The sequence below is a fragment of the Oncorhynchus masou genome, chromosome 32 (genome assembly GCF_036934945.1).
Source record: "Oncorhynchus masou masou isolate Uvic2021 chromosome 32, UVic_Omas_1.1, whole genome shotgun sequence".
NCBI lineage: Eukaryota > Metazoa > Chordata > Actinopteri > Salmoniformes > Salmonidae > Oncorhynchus > Oncorhynchus masou.
Genome location: NC_088243.1, coordinates 5,164,355 through 5,177,920, shown reverse-complemented (window position 1 = coordinate 5,177,920; position 13,566 = coordinate 5,164,355). Strand labels below are relative to the sequence as shown.

Below are 13,566 nucleotides of genomic sequence, written 5' to 3'. Positions count from 1 at the left end.
TAGAAATGTCTTGGAGATCAACAAGAAATGTCTTGGAGATCGACTAGAAAAGTCTGGTGATCGACTAGAAATGTCTTGGAGATCGACAAGAAATGTCTGGCGATCGACTAGAAATGTCTTGGAGATCGACTAGAAATGTCTTGAAGATCGACTAGAAATGTCTTGAAGATCGACTAGAAATGTCTTGGAGATTGACTAGTTGGAAGAATAGATGTTCTTTCAAAGTTGGCAGACACACACGCACACACACACGCACACACGCACACACACACACACACACACACACACACACACACACACACACACACACACACACACACACACACACACACACACACACACACACACACACACACACACACACACACACACACACACACACACACACACAGAGAGAGGAAGTGTTTGGCTCTGCTTAATGTCTGATGGAGTGAGTCACACGTTCTGGAGGAAAAGCTTCTGTATTCTATCAGCTAGCAAGAGGCACTTAAAGTTCATGGGTGACACACACACAGAGAGAGAGAAGAGGGTTTGTGGGGCTTGGCCTAGGGGGTATGGAGAGGGGTGGCATTTCGGGGAGCTTAAAGAGGAGGGTCTCATCTTTCCTTTAGTCTACAATTCAAACGAGCACACACACGCCTCGGGGCTACGGAAGGTTCACACACTCACGTTTCAGGACTGTCAAGATTCAGGACTGTCAAGATTCAGGACTGTCAAGATTCAGGACTGTCAAGATTCAGGACTGTCATGTTTCCTATGTGACTAGTTCCCACCCTGTTAGAGAAAACTCCATATTCCTCTTCCCTAACTCTTTACCTTCTCTCTTTTACTGATGAAAAGACCGGTCACTGTTTCCTCTGCGATGGAGGGGCTTGTGTGTGTGTGTGTGTGTGTGTGTGTGTGTGTGTGTGTGTGTGTGTTTGCGTGCATGTGCTTTGTACGTACGTGTGTGTTTTAAAGTGTTCTAGGTGTGTGTGTGTGTCTGTGATCAATATCTCGCTCGCCCAGAGAACAATCAATTAAACACACATGTTGTGTCGACTTAAACACTGGGGAGCTCTCCTTTTTTATGTATTTCTCTCCCTCCTACCATCCCCCCTCGCTTTCACCCTCTCTCCTCTCTCCCTCCCTCCTACCATCCCCCCTCGCTTTCACCCTCTCTCCTCTCTCCCTCCCTCCTACCATCCCCCCTCGCTTTCACCCTCTCTCCTCTCTCCTCTCTCTCCTACCATCCCCCCTCGCTTTCACCCTCTCTCCTCTCTCTCTCTCCTTCCCTCCTACCATCCCCCCTTGCTTTCACCCTCTCTCCTCTCTCTCTCTCCTTCCCTCCTACCATCCCCCTCGCTTTCACCCTCTCTCTCTCTCCTTCCCTCCTACCATCCCCCCTCGCTTTCACCCTCTCTATCTCTCCTTCCCTCCTACCATCCCCCCTCGCTTTCACCCTCTCTCCTCGCTCTCTCTCCTTCCCTCCTACAATCCCCCTCATTTTCACCCTCCCTCTTCTCTCTCCCTCTTCCTCTTCCCTCCCCCTCTCCCTCTCCCCCTCCCCTTCTCCCTCTCCCTCTCCCCCTCCCCCTCTCTCTCCTTCGCTCCTACCATCCCCCCTCGCTTTCACCCTCTCTCCTCTCTCCTCTCTCTCTCTCTCTCTCTCTCCTTCCCTCCTACCATCCCCCCTCGCTTTCACCCTCTCTCCTCTCTCCCTCTCTCTCTCTCCTTCCCTCCTACAATCCCCCTCATTTTCACCCTCCCTCTTCTCTCTCCCTCTTCCCTCTCCCTCCCCCTCTCCTTCTCCCCCTCCCCCTCTCTCTCAATTCAATTCAATTCAAGGGCTTTATTGGCATGGGAAACATGTGTTAAAATTGCCAAAGCAAGTGAGGTAGATAATATATAAAGTGAATATATAAAGTGAAATAAACAATACAAATGAACAGTAAACATCACACATACAGAAGTTTCAAAACAATAACGACATTACAAATGTCATATTATATATACAATGTTTTAACAATGTACAAATGGTTAAAGGACACAAGATAAAATAAATAAGCATAGATATGGGTTGTATTTACAATGGTGTGTGTTCTTCACTGGTTGCCCTTTTCTCGTGGCAACAGGTCACAAATCTTGCTGCTCTGATGGCACACTGTGGAATTTCACCCAGTAGATATGGGAGTTTATCAAAATTGGATTTGTTTTCGAATTCTTTGTGGATCTGTGTAATCTGAAGGAAATATGTCTCTCTGATATGGTCATACATTGGGCAGGAGGTTAGGAAGTGCAGCTCAGTTTCCACCTCATTTTGTGGGCAGTGAGCACATAGCCTGTCTTCTCTTGAAAGCCATGTCTGCCTACGGCGGCCTTTCTCAATAGCAAGGCTATGCTCACTGAGTCTGTACATAGTCAAAGCTTTCCTTAATTTTTGGTCAGTCACAGTGGTCAGGTATTCTGCCGCTGTGTACTCTCTGTGTAGGGCCAAATAGCATTCTAGTTTGCTCTGTTTTTTTGTTAATTCTTTCCAATGTGTCAAGTAATTATCTTTTTGTTTTCTCATGATTTGGTTGGGTCTAATTGGGCTGCTGTCCTGGGGCTCTGTAGGGTGTGTTTGTGATTGTGAACAGAGCCCCAGGACCAGCTTGCTTAGAGGACTCTTCTCCAGGTTCATCTCTCTGTAGGTGATAGCTTTGTTATGGAAGGTTTGGGAATCGCTTCCTTTTAGGTGGTTATAGAATTTAATGGCTCTTTTCTGGATTTTGATCATTAGTGGGTATCGGCCTAATTCTGCTCTGCATGCATTATTTGGTGTTCTACGTTGTACACGGAGGATATTTTTGCAGAATTCTGCGTGCAGAGTCTCAATTTGGTGTTTGTCCCATTTTGTGAAGTCTTGGTTGGTGAGCTGACCCCAGACCTCACAACCATAAAGGGCAATGGGCTCTATGACTGATTCAAGTATTTTTTAGCCAAATCCTAATTGATTTGTGTTCCTTTTGATGGCATAGAATGCCCTTCTTGCCTTGTCTCTCAGATCATTCACAGCTTTGTGGAAGTTACCTGTGGCGCTGATGTTTAGGCCAAGGTTTGTATAGTTTTTTGTGTGCTCTAGGGCAACAGTGTCTAGATGGAATTTGTATTTGTGGTCCTGGTGACTGGACCTTTTTTGGAACACCATTATTTTGGTCTTACTGAGATTTACTGTCAGGGCCCAGGTCTGACAGAATCTGTGCATAAGATCGAGGTGCTGCTGTAGGCCCTCCTTGGTAGGTGACAGAAGCACCAGATCATCAGCAAACAGCAGACATTTGACTTCGGAATCAAGTAGGGTGAGGCCGGGTGCTGCAGACTTTTCTAGTGCCCGCGCCAATTCGTTGATATATATGTTGAAGAGGGTGGGGCTTAAGCTGCATCCCTGTCTCACCCCACGACCCTGTGTGAAGAAATAGGTGTGTTTTTTGCCAAATTTAACAGCACACTTGTTGTTTGTGTACATTGATTTTATAATGTCGTATGTTTTACCCCCAACACCACTTTCCGTGTCTCTCTCTCTCTCTCTCTCTCTCTCTCTCTCTCTCTCTCTCTCTCTCTCTCTCTCTCTCTCTCTCTCTCTCTCTCTCTCTCTCTCTCTCTCTCTCTCTCTCTCTCTCTCTCTCTCTCTCTCTGGTTGTAACCTACTACAACGCTCTGGGTAATGAACCACTCTTCTGAGATGAGGTTATGTTTAAAGAATACACTCTCCATTTCTATCCTCCCTTTCTCCTCCCCACTTCTATCTTCACCTGCCTCCCTTCCACATCTATCCTCCCCTGCCTCCCCTCTACGTTTATCCTCCCCTGCCTCCCTTCCACATCTATCCTCCCCTGCCTCCCCTCAACGTTTATCCTCCCCTGCCTCCCTTCCACATCTATCCTCCCCTGCCTCCCCTCTACGTTTATCCTCCCCTGCCTCCCTTCCACATCTATCCTCCCCTGCCTCCCTCTACGTTTATCCTCCCCTGCCTCCCTTCCACATCTATCCTCCCCTGCCTCCCCTCTACGTTTATCCTCCCCTGCCTCCCCTCAACGTCTATCCTCCCCTGCCTCCCTTCCACATCTATCCTCCCCTGCCTCCCCTCTACGTTTATCCTCCCCTGCCTCCCCTCAACGTCTATCTTCCCCTGCCTCCCCTCAACGTCTATCCTCCCCTGCATCCCCTCCACTTCTATCCTCCCCTGCCTCCCTTCAACGTCTATCCTCCCCTGCCTCCCCTCCACTTCTATCCTCCCCTGCCTCCCCTCAACGTCTATCCTCCCCTGCCTCCCCTCCACTTCTATCCTCCACTGCCTCCCCTCCACGTCTATCCTCCCCTGCCTCCCCTCCACTTCTATCCTCCCCTGCCTCCCCTCCACGTCTATCCTCCCCTGCCTCCCCTCCACGTCTATCCTCCCCTGCCTCCCCTCCACTTCTATCCTCCCTTTCTCCCCTTCACGTCTATCCTCCCCTGCCTCCCCTCCACTTCTATCCTCCCCTGCCTCCCCACGTCTATCCTCCCCTGCCTCCCCTCCACTTCTATCCTCCCCTGCCTCCCCACTTCTATCCTCCCTTTCTCCCCTCCTCTCCCGTCCTTTCTTCCCTCTCTTTACTTCCTCTCCCTTTCCTCTCTTCCCCCTCTTCTCTACTCCTCCCCACTTCTATCTTCACCTGCCTCCCTTCCACGTCTATCCTCCCCTGCCTCCCTCCACGTCTATCCTCCCCTGCCTCCCCTCCACTTCTATCCTCCCCTGCCTCCCCACGTCTATCCTCCCCTGCCTCCCCTCCACTTCTATCCTCCCCTGCCTCCCCTCCACGTCTATCCTCCCCTGCCTCCCCTCCACTTCTATCCTCCCCTGCCTCCCCTCCACTTCTATCCTCCCCTGCCTCCCCTCCATTTCTATCCTCCCTGCCTCCCCTCCACGTCTATCCTCCCCTGCCTCCCCTCCACTTCTATCCTCCCCTGCCTCCCCTCCACTTCTATCCTCCCCTGCCTCCCCTCCATTTCTATCCTCCCCTGCCTCCCCTCCACGTCTATCCTCCCCTGCCTCCCCTCCATTTCTATCCTCCCTGCCTCCCCTCCACGTCTATCCTCCCCTGCCTCCCCACTTCTATCCTCCCTTTCTCCCCTCCTCTCCCGTCCTTTCTTCACTCTCTTTACTTCCTCTCCCTTTCCTCTCTTCCCCCTCTTCTCTTCTCCTCTCTTCCTCAGAGTAGAGAAAGGTAGTGGTTATGTTAACTTATAGAGTAAGTTATCAGTAGGTCTGACAATAGTGATTATGTTAACTTATAGAGCAAGTTATCAGTGGGTCTGACAGATAGCTATAATTACACTAAACTGGGATGGCAGGTGTCTTTGTCTCTAAGCCAGAGGGTAAACGGCATTGAGATTGGCAGCAGTGTGTGTGTGTGTGTGTGTCTTTAGAGAGTGTGTGTGTGTGTGTTTGTGTGTGTGTGTGTGTGTCTTTAGAGAGTGTGTGTGTGTTTGTGTGTGTGTCTTTAGAGAGTTTGTGTGTGTGTGTGTCTTTAGAGAGTGTGTGTGTGTGTGTTTGTGTGTGTCTTTAGAGAGTGTGTTTGTGAGTGCATTCAAGCATTCTCGAGGATAAGATGAAGGCAATGTCTTTGTTACTGAGACTGATTGGAGTCACGAGGACTGTGTGTGTGTGTGTGTGTGTGTGTGTGTGTGTGTGTGTGTGTGTGTGTGTGTGTGTGTGTGTGTGTGTGTGTGTGTGTGTGCGTGTGTGTGTTGAGACAATAGCCAGGGTCATCTGACCGTGAGGCAGCCCCTCATATCACATGACGGACTGAAGGACGCGTCTTTGTTACTGAGACTCTGTCAGAGACAGCTGTTCTGCACACACATACACACACACAAAGACACCTTAGGAGCCAGTGAGATAACTGGACACTGGGTACGAGAGGGATTGCCCAAAGGAAGTTTGATTTGAGGAAGAAAGAATGATGTGTGTGTGTCCGGGGGTTGGGGGTCATTCACTTGAGTACACAGAGAAAGAGAGAGAGAGAGACAGAGAGAGAGAGAGAGACAGAGGAGAGAGACAGAGAGAGACAGAGGAGAGAGACTGTGGAGAGAGACAGAGAGAGACAGAGGAGAGAGACAGAGAGAGAGACAGAGAGAGATACAGAGAGAGAGATACAGAGAGAGAGATACAGAGAGAGAGAGAGACAGAGAGATAGAGACAGAGAGAGAGACAGAGAGAGAGACAGAGAGAGATACAGAGAGAGAGAGAGAGAGAGATACAGAGAGAGAGATACAGAGAGAGAGATACAGAGAGAGAGAGAGAGAGAGAGAGAGACAGAGAGATAGAGACAGAGAGAGAGACAGAGAGAGAGACAGAGAGAGATACAGAGAGAGAGAGACAGAGAGAGAGAGAGACAGAGAGAGAGAAAGACAGAGAGAGACAGAGAGAGAGACAGAGAGAGAGAGAGAGACAGAGAGGCGTCAAAGCCTGAGTAATATTAAGAAATGCTATAGATGGAAGGAATGTAATGTGGAAACCTACCAAAAAACAATTAGGCAACAACAAATTCAATCCCTTTTAGACAACTTCCTGGACAAAACGTTCCATTGTATTAGTGAAGGTGTCAACTTGGCAGTAGAAAATCTAAACAGTATATTTGACCTCTCAGCTTCCCTATCAAATCTAAAAATTTCTAACAGAAAACCGAAGAAAATGAACAACAATGACAAATGTTTTGATGAAGAACGCAAAAACCTAAGAAAGAAATTGAGAAACCTGTCAAACCAAAAACATAGAGACCTGGAAAACCTGAGTCCACGCCTTCACTATGGTGAATCACTAAAACAATACAGAAATACACTACGGAAAAAGAAGGAACAGCACGTCAGAAATCAGCTCAATGTAATTGAAGAATCCATAGACCCTAACCACTTGAAAACACTAAACAAACAACAACACAAAGAATTATCTCTCCAAAATGGAGATGTATGGGTAAACCACTTCTCCAATCTTTTTGGCTCTAAAACAAGGAATAGACAGCAAAAACATATACATGATCAAATACAGATCTTAGAATCAACTATTAAAGACTACCAGAACCCACTGGATTCTCCAATTACCTTGAATAAACTACAGGACAAAATACAAACTCTCCAACCCAAAAAGGCCTGTGGTGTTGATTGTATCCTTAATGAAATGATCAAATATACAGACCACAAATTCCAATTGGCTATACTAAAACTCTTTAACATCATCCTTAGCTCTGGCATCTTCCCCAATGTTTGGAACCAAGGACTGATCACCCAAATCCCAAAATGTCTGACCCAAATTAAGGAAAACTTTGTCTATGTACAGACTCAGTGAACATAGCCTTGCTATTGAGAAAGGTCACCGTAGGCAGACATGGCTCTCAAGAGAAGACAGACTATGTGCACACTGCCCACAAAATGAGGTGGAAACTGAGCTGCACTTCCTAACCTCCTGCCAAATGTATGACCATATTAGAGAGACATATTTCCCTCAGATAACACAGATCCACAAAGAATTCGAAAACAAATCCAATTTTGATAAACTCCCATATCTACTGGGTGAAATACCACAGTGTGCCATCAGAGCAGCAAGATTTGTGACCTGTTGCCACGAGAAAAGGGCAACCAGTGAAGAACAAACACCATTGTAAATACAACCCATATTTATGCTTATTTATTTTATCTTGTGTCCTTTAACCATTTGTACATTGTTAAAACACTGTATATATATATATAATATGACATTTGTAATGTCTTTATTGTTTTGAAACTTCTGTATGTGTAATGTTTACTGTTCATTTTTATTGGTTATTTCACGTTAGTTTATGATCTATTTCATTTGCTTTGACAATGTAAACATATGTTTCACCTGCAAATTAAGCCATTTGAATTCAATTGAGAGAGAGAGAGAGAGAGAATTATTCTTGTCACAAACCCTTTTGTCTCTGTCTGCTGGCTGGAGGCTTTAATTGTTAGTTACCTCTCATCTTATTGTGGTGACACTCAGCTGTTGGTCTTCACACACACACACACACACACACACACACACACACACACACACACACACACACACACACACACACACACACACACACACACACACACACACACACACACACACACACACACACACACACACACACACACACACACACACACACAGTCTGTTGTATGCTATTGTAAAGATTAATCCATTATGGGCGGCCTAGTTGACCACTAAACACTGGAATACAGCTATCATAGGCTTAACACACACACAGAGAGATCTGTCTTGTCCATCGTAAATCAGGCCTGTAAAGAGGTCCAAATTACAGATGGCTCTATCTGTCTCCCTTTGTCTTCTTGCCCAACTATCTCTGTCTGCGTGTCTGCTTGTGTGTGTGTGTGTGTGTGTGTGTGTGTGTGTCTGTGTGTGTGTGGACATGAAGTCCCCACAAGAATGGTAAACAAACAAAAGTTTTACCAACAAGGGGACATTTTGTTTGTCCCCACAAGGTCAAATGCTATTTCTAGGGAGTTTAGGGTTAAGGTTAAAATTAGAGTTAGAGTTACATTAAGGATTAGGAGCTAGGGTTAGGTTTAGAGTTAGGAGCTAGGGTTATGTTTAGGGTTAGGGTTATGGTTTGGAGCTAGGGTTTGGAGCTAGGGTTAGAGTTAGGAGCTAGGGTTAGGTTTAGAGTTAGGAGCTAGGGTTAGGTTTAGAGTTAGGGTTAGGAGCTAGGGTTAGGTTTAGAGTTAGGAGCTAGGGTTAGGTTTAGAGTTAGGAGCTAGGGTTAGGTTTAGAGTTAGGAGCTAGGGTTATGTTTAGGGTTAGGAGCTAGGGTTAGGGTTAGAGTTAGGAGCTAGGGTTTGGAGCTAGGGTTGTGTGTGTGTGTTGTGTTTGGAGCTGTTGTTGTGTAGGGTTAGGGTTTGGAGTGTGTGTGTGTGTGTGTGTGTGTGTGTGTGTGTGTGTGTGTGTGTGTGTGTGTGTGTGTGTGTGTGTGTGTTTGTGTGTGTAACCTGATGCCTCTGGTGATGTCATTCTCTCTATGTCTCTCTCTCAGGTTCCAGAGCGGTTCCTGGAAGTGTCCCAGCTAACGCTGAGGGAGTTTTTTAACGCCATAGTAGCAGGGAAGGACGTGGACCCATCCTGGAAGAAGGCCATCTATAAGGTGATCTGTAAACTAGACAGCGAAGTCCCCGAGGTCTTCAAATCACCCAACTGTCTGCAGGAGCTACTGAACGAATGAACGTGACGTTTCGGGACAAAACCACATCGAGTCCACACTCAAAAAGGAAAAAGAAATAAAAAAGTTTTGTTTTAAAAACTGTATAGATTTTCAGTTTTTGTACAATTCTGTCTACTACCGTTTTTGTAAAATGTTACACTTTGACCTATTGTTTTGAGTGGTGACCAGTTTTTTTTTCCTTCGTCTGTGGCCAACAAAACAAGGAGAGGATTGGTTTTCTGCTGAAGAAATACAGACAACTATATCTTTGGATGAATGGAGTTGAAAGTGTATATGACATTGATGTTTGGGGATGTTTCATCAAAAACCAGTTCTGTCACATACAGTACATCTCACTGTACTTACAGACAAATGTCCCCACTCAGCAACAACAACAACAACAACAACAACATTGTTTTAAAAAGAGCTGTAAAAAAAAAAGTGAACATGTTTTTAGATAACATTTTGAGATTCGACCTTATTGGTTTTCTATCTTAAGTGGGTTTTAAACGCTCCAATAAGAACGCCATCCAGACATCAGACTGGAGCAGTTTTCTACAGACAACTTCTCCTTGGGACGAGTATGGAGGCAATGTGTTGGATTCAATCCGTATCGCGGAAGATTCACGGAATTTAATCCAGCCCTATATTTAAATTTATATTGTGGACGGATCAGACAAAGACCACTTCTAATAAAGTGCCCCCCCCCCCCCCCCGGACACCTCTTCTTCAGCACAAAGTGACAAACTCCTCCTCTGATTCATAGACACAAAGAATTGTTGCAATGTTGTAGAATGAAGGCTTTCTACTGTGTGTCTAGGAATGAATTCCTTTTTAAAGATGTGCGTTCCCCTTCCCCTTTACACACAAACAATTCCCCCCCGTTCATATTCAGGAACGCTACCTGTCCATACCCCCTCCATGGACTGTAAAGTATGGAGGAGATCAGAGATACACTCAAACACACTGCAGAGTGTTTGGATTATGAAACACAGTAACATTAACAAATTCCACCCAACTCCAACATTTCCCTCCCAGCTGGGAAAGAAATACTGAGCCGATGTTGTTTATTTTCACCTATTTTTTTCTTTGTCTACTTCGTCTTCTTCTGCTTCTTCTGAGACCCATTGGATGTTTTGGCTGTACGCCCCCCCCCCCTTCCTCCTGGCTCGCAATGTAATATGTGTTATTTCCCATTAGCGTGGGCTGTTAGCTGAAGGTAAAGCTTGCTAAACTCTGACTACTATCTTGACTGAACTCAACTGAGCTGTTTGCTAAATCCGTTTAGCCGAAGCTGACCTGAGCTGTGAAGCTGGACAACTCTCTCCTCTCTTCTCGTCATTGTTCTACTGAGACCAGAGTTAGTTACAATTAGTGTGGTCAAACTAGTGGCAACTTCTAACTGAGGCTTTAACATAACTAGCTAGCTAAAACGAAAGTGATGTTAGACTAGCTGAACTGAATTGTAAAGCTAGAATATTCTTCTAGAAGATTCTGTATTCTATTCTCTGAGTTGCATAGACTATGTTCGCTCGGCATGCTAGTTTGGCTAAACTAGCTGGGACTCCTAACTGGGGCTAAAGAGAACTACTAGCTGACTGGTAACTGGGGCTAAAGAGACTACCTGACTGGTAACTGGGGCTAAAGAGACTAGCTGACTGGTAACTGGGGCTAAAGAGAACTACTAGCTGACTGGTAACTGGGACTAAAGAGACTAGCTGACTGGTAACTGGGGCTAAAGAGAACTACTAGCTGACTGGTAACTGGGACTAAAGAGAACTACTAGCTGACTGGTAACTGGGACTAAAGAGAACTACTAGCTGACTGGTAACTGGGACTAAAGAGACTAGCTGACTGGTAACTGGGGCTAAAGAGAACTACTAGCTGACTGGTAACTGGGACTAAAGAGAACTACTAGCTGACTGGTAACTGGGGCTAAAGAGACTAGCTGACTGGTAACTGGGGCTAAAGAGAACTACTAGCTGACTGGTAACTGGGGCTAAAGACAACTACTAGCTGACTGGTAACTGGGGCTAAAGAGAACTAATAGCTGACTGGTAACTGGGACTAAAGAGACTAGCTGACTGGTAACTGGGGCTAAAGAGACTAGCTGACTGGTAACTGGGGCTAAAGACAACTACTAGCTGACTGGTAACTGGGGCTAAAGAGAACTACTAGCTGACTGGTAACTGGGGCTAAAGAGAACTACTAGCTGACTGGTAACTGGGACTAAAGAGAACTACTAGCTGACTGGTAACTGGGGCTAAAGAGAACTACTAGCTGACTGGTAACTGGGGCTAAAGATAACTACTAGCTGACTGGTAACTGGGACTAAAGAACTAATAGCTGACTGGTAACTGGGGCTAAAGAGAACTACTAGCTGACTGGTAACTGGGGCTAAAGAGACTAGCTGACTGGTAACTGGGGCTAAAGAGACTAGCTGACTGGTAACTGGGACTAAAGAGACTAGCTGACTGGTAACTGGGGCTAAAGAGAACTACTAGCTGACTGGTAACTGGGGCTAAAGACAACTACTAGCTGACTGGTAACTGGGACTAAAGAGACTAGCTGACTGGTAACTGGGGCTAAAGAGACTAGCTGACTGGTAACTGGGGCTAAAGAGACTAGCTGACTGGTAACTGGGGCTAAAGAGAACTACTAGCTGACTGGTAACTGGGGCTAAAGAGAACTACTAGCTGACTGGTAACTGGGACTAAAGAACTAATAGCTGACTGGTAACTGGGGCTAAAGAGAACTACTAGCTGACTGGTAACTGGGACTAAAGAGACTAGCTGACTGGTAACTGGGGCTAAAGAGACTAGCTGACTGGTAACTGGGACTAAAGAGACTAGCTGACTGGTAACTGTGGCTAAAGAGACTAGCTGACTGGTAACTGTGGCTAAAGAGAACTAATAGCTGACTGGTAACTGGGGCTAAAGAGAACTACTAGCTGACTGGTAACTGGGGCTAAAGAGACTAGCTGACTGGTAACTGGGACTAAAGAGAACTACTAGCTGACTGGTAACTGGGGCTAAAGAGAACTACTAGCTGACTGGTAACTGGGGCTAAAGAGAACTACTAGCTGACTGGTAACTGGGGCTAAAGAGAACTACTAGCTGACTGGTAACTGTGGATAAAGAGAACTACTAGCTGACTGGTAACTGGGGCTAAAGAGAACTACTAGCTGAACTGAAATCAACTCAGCGGAATCAAAGATGATTGTAGAGACCATGCGGTAGGTTAACCCTCGTTCTGGAGAGCTGCAGAGTTTAGTTCCCAACAATCACCAGACTTGATTCTACTAATCCCCTCATCAAGTGATGTAATGGATAACTATCTGACTGACTGAGTTCCAGGTACCTGGTCTCCCAGGTCTAAAGCAAAACAGGAAAACTCAAAAACCTGAAGCACCTGCACAAGTCCAGGGTTTGCCTAATCCATATCTAGTCTAGATCATTCTACGTTCTCCACTCCAGGACTAGGGTTTGCCTAATCCACTTCTAGTCTAGATCATTCTACGTTCTCCACTCCAGGACTAGGGTTTGCCTAATCCACATCTAGTCTAGATCATTCTACGTTCTCCACTCCAGGACTAGGGTTTGCCTAATCCACATCTAGTCTAGATCATTCTACGTTCTCCACTCCAGGACTAGGGTTTGCCTAATCCACATCTAGTCTAGATCATTCTACGTTCTCCACTCCAGGACTAGGGTTTGCCTAATCCACATCTAGTCTAGATCATTCTACGTTATCCACTCCAGGACTAGGGTTTGCCTAATCCACATCTAGATCATTCTACGTTCTCCACTCCAGGACTAGGGTTTGCCTAATCCACATCTAGATCATTCTACGTTCTCCACTCCAGGACTAGGGTTTGCCTAATCCACATCTGGATCATTCTATGTTCTCCACTCCAGGACTAGGGTTTGCCTAATCCACATCTAGTCTAGATCATTCTACGTTCTCCACTCCAGGACTAGGGTTTGCCTAATCCACATCTAGATCATTCTACGTTCTCCACTCCAGGACTAGGGTTTGCCTAATCCACATCTAGTCTAGATCATTCTACGTTCTCCACTCCAGGACTAGGGTTTGCCTAATCCACATCTAGATCATTCTACGTTCTCCACTCCAGGACTAGGGTTTGCCTAATCCACTTCTAGTCTAGATGATTCTACGTTCTCCACTCTGAGCTGTTTGTGCTATCATTCCGATCCCTGTTTGACCTATGACACGGAGTACAAGAAGTGGAATGTCAACACATTACAAGTTTCAGACGAGTAGAGAGGCGTTTAAGACTGACCCAGGACCTGTGTGTGACGTGTATATCAAGTATTTTACTGCAAAA

The 13,566-nt window shown here is 46.0% G+C and overlaps 1 pseudogene; it reads left to right on the top strand.

The window, feature by feature from the left end:
* The window catches only part of LOC135525494 (prospero homeobox protein 1-like), a 78,551-nt pseudogene extending 68,632 nt beyond the window's left edge, over positions 1–9,919 (top strand).
* Positions 9,920–13,566: the final 3,647 nt, after the last annotated feature.